Source organism: Puntigrus tetrazona, chromosome 6 (assembly GCF_018831695.1).
Source record: "Puntigrus tetrazona isolate hp1 chromosome 6, ASM1883169v1, whole genome shotgun sequence".
Lineage (NCBI taxonomy): Eukaryota > Metazoa > Chordata > Actinopteri > Cypriniformes > Cyprinidae > Puntigrus > Puntigrus tetrazona.
The window spans coordinates 20,544,856-20,548,716 of NC_056704.1; the positions used below are offsets into that span (position 1 = coordinate 20,544,856).

The 3,861-nt window shown below is 36.9% G+C and overlaps 1 protein-coding gene across 1 annotated transcript in view; it reads left to right on the top strand.

The window, feature by feature from the left end:
- srgap3 (SLIT-ROBO Rho GTPase activating protein 3) overlaps positions 1–3,861 on the top strand; it is a 128,835-nt gene that overhangs the window by 108,590 nt on the left and 16,384 nt on the right. The window lies entirely within an intron of this gene.

Consider the following 3,861-nt stretch of genomic DNA (forward strand, 5'->3'; position numbering starts at 1 on the left):
CGCCTGAATTTGTTCTGTACTGCTGATGAACGGACACAGGGGGACGCATACACTGAAGAAGAGAAGTTCTTACAAGAATCATCACAGTTACTACATTCAACATTTTATCATGGTCTATCCCCCTCTCAGAAATAATTATTCAGTCTCAGCCTCAGACACAACAACCAAAAACCATTCACTGACTGTGATGCATATTGCATACCAAAATAATCGCTAGCTCCAATCTGATTGACTGGTTTAATCTAATTTCCAAAAAGTCAGAGCGTACAGGTTTTTTTATCAGTGTTCTGGGAAACAAAGTTACGGTATGGTAGCTTTACCGATACGGCACCAGGCAGCTACACTGAGCGCTTCAGTGAAAGATCTAGTTGTTTGATTCACAGTTTTTTTGTGGTTCAAGGCTTTGAATCTTGAGAGATATTCAGAGCTTGTTAGAGTGCAGCTGTATAATCCACTTTGTTCTCAGAGTTTAATTTCAGATTTAAACCATATAAAAAACTAGTTTGTTGATTTACAGACTCTGTCTAGCTCTTTGCTAGAACATACAAGAAGGTACAACATTATACTAATGAAAGAGATGATCTTTCATTCACTGGTAACATCGGTCACGTCAAAGGCTTTCAGTGCAGCAAATCTGTGTGACAAACCTGAGCCTGTTGCAAAATCTGTGTGGGGAAGTCCTTCTCACAAATGTGAAATTCCAGAACATATGGATTCCTATTGTAATGACTGTAAAAATTAGTAGTACAATAGTACATTTTTCTATTTGATCTTTCAACTTCAAGCGCAATGTCATGTTATAAAAGTAAAATAGGTTGCAAACTCTGTTTCCTGTTGACTTTAACATCTGTATGCTATACAGATCCCTCTCTTGCAACCACATGCTTTGGAAACTATTGAGTTTTATTTACACCTGCCCGGTGTAAAGACTCGTCAGCTTCTTTAGTGTGAGTCATCACTCTGCGGAGAGCCCAACTGCCTCTCACACACAAGCCTTTAGCTCTCAAACAGCCCTCTGCTTTACTCACATACTTGTTTTAAAACCATTTTTAAAGCACTCCAGAGAATACTTCAGCTTAGCAATCAAACTCGTGGCAATTTAGTCTGCCTTTCTTGGGAACTGAGACTGTATTTTTAGCTTTCTCATCTGTTAATGGTGTGTGTATCTTCTGGGATGGGATAGTTATCTCTATGTTTGGTCTTTGTGAGGGTACTTTTTTGTATTGGGAGAGCCGAACGCAACTCACCGACCAACTAAGTGTATGCAGCTGCTAATGGACTTTGTAATAGCTCCCGTCTGTGTCTATTGATGATTTCATCTTGTCCTTATCACTTTGTGTCTCATAACCAGCTAGTAATTGATGATTTTGTGTCATATAGGAAATGTGCAACATTAATCTGTGAGAGCCTGGGGCCGATTTACACACCAGTCACTACAGCATTGAGACAATCCTTGATTTCATACATTGGAGTGATCTATAGTCCCTGGGTCAAATGTACCAGTATAAAGGTTTAGGTAGTTTTAGAGCCGCATACAGCACTACACAAATATCACTTGTGGTTTAGTTGCATCGATTACCTTCAAAAATATGTGAAATAGATTGAGATCTTTTCTTTATTGCACATTTTCGAGGTTTTAATAACTTTACCTGCATAAGCATTCTAGTAAGCAGCAACACATTTAAGACTGTGGGCGTATATGCATTATACTGACACATACATGGTAGTTTAAAGTAAAAAGAGAAGCTCTTTTTGCACTTTTTTTTCTTCCTGTGATTTGTTTTCTGAACTCGTGTACTAGACAAATACTTTTATTTGGATGTTTCCAAGTCTTAAGCTCATATTGTGGGTTTGAATGTATCACAGAGACGCATAACTTATTGCAGCCCTGTTATTGCAAACAGTGAGCACATTGAAATGTTATTTTAAAAGTGCTCATATTATATTCAAGGTTTAACATTACATTTTTTGCTTATGTCAGGTCAGTATGTTGCCTTCCAAGATTATATTACAACAACATGAAACATATGAATTGTATGTGTGGTTGTGTGTACGTGCTTGTGAACAATATTTAGTGTATATACAAAAGAAATGTGTAATTAAGGAAGCACTTCGGCACATCTTCTTTTCCTATTTTGGACTATCATTACTGCCTTTTTATTTTTTACTCTTGAGACAGAAACAAAATGTTTCATGTTTCATGACAAACAGATCGATGAATATGCTGGATGCCATACGGTGTAATTCATTACCGATTTGGGTGCTTGCCATCAAAAACTGTAATAAACTAACTGTTTTATATTTAAATATATTTTAAAATGTTTAGCTAATGAATTTTTAGCAACCACTATTAGTAACCAGTCTTCAGTGTCACATGATCCTTCCAAAATCATTCTAAAATGACTATTTGGTTCTCAAGACACATAAAATTTTAGTATGAATGAGGATAACTGTGCCGCTTAATATTTTTGTGAACACCGTGATTAGTTTTTTAAGCAATTCTGTTGAAAGACAATTCAAAAGGACAGCATACATTCTGTACTGTGACTTTTGATCTATTTCATCAATCCTTGGTGAAATAAAGCATACATTTCTTTTTAAAATAACTGATCGTTAGTGTGAATCTTACGTAACTTATATTCCTTAAGTTCATACTCATCTCTTTTTCACCTTACTGAATCCCTGCTCTGCTATGCTATGTTTAATTAGGTGCGCAAGACCCTGGATGCCACCATGCAGACCTTACAAGACATGCTGACAGTGGAGGACTTTGATGTATCAGATGCCTTCCAGCACAGCCGATCCACAGAGTCCATCAAATCCGTGGCTTCCGAGAGTTACATGAGCAAATTGAACATTGCTAAGAGACGAGCCAATCAGCAGGAGACGGAAGTCTTCTACTTCACTGTGAGTAGCCTTATTCTCTCAGACCATAAGCACTGGCTACCACAAGTACTGTTATTATTTTTATCTTATTTTATATGACATTTATTGAATAGTGAATTAATTATTAATTAATTAATCAGCATATGAATTACATTTTTATTCGATTGACACTCCTAATTATTAGTTATTTTAGACATTTTTTCCATTTATAATGCTTTTAAAGATGAAGTCCTGTCCTCAGGTTCTCTGCACTATCAGTAGATCTTTTAATACATGGTTCTCATCACAATCATCTCTGCAAACACTGATATCAAAGTCTACTCTGCCTTTCCTATCTGTCTGTCCAAACTCAGTCATCACGTACCAATCCGCAAAACATTCGTGACAAGGCCCATGCCTCACCAATGAGACGGAAATTAAATCCTCCTATTGGAACAGATTGAATTTGCGGCGTGCAAAGTACAGCAAAATCTGTTCTTTGTTGCCCACAGCACACATCGCTCCCCTGATTTAGTCACATCCTATTAAAATCATTAGCTTACTGACGCCTTCATCTGTGTCGCAGAAATTCAAGGAGTACCTGAACGGCAGTAACCTCATCATTAAGCTTCAGGCCAAGCATGACCTGCTAAAACAGACTCTGGGGGAAGGTGAGTTGTCTGTTTAATAAATAAGTTTCTGCTCTCTGGAAATGCTGAGCGTCAGCATCTAATGGCAACTTTGGTCACTGTTGGATATAAAATTGAAAGTTGTAGCTACATGGTGAGCTCAAAAAGTTTGTATAATGAATGCATCTAAACTCACTGGACAGGATATATAACGAAGTGAGGGTCAATAGTTTAAGGCCACTAGTGAAAATTCTTTCTATTTTGTGTCTGATTGTCTAATTTAAAGCTGGCAAAATAGGCACGAACTCCAGGTTGTGTAATACTTACAGTCTAGGATTTTTAATTAATTAAATTTTATATAAAATAT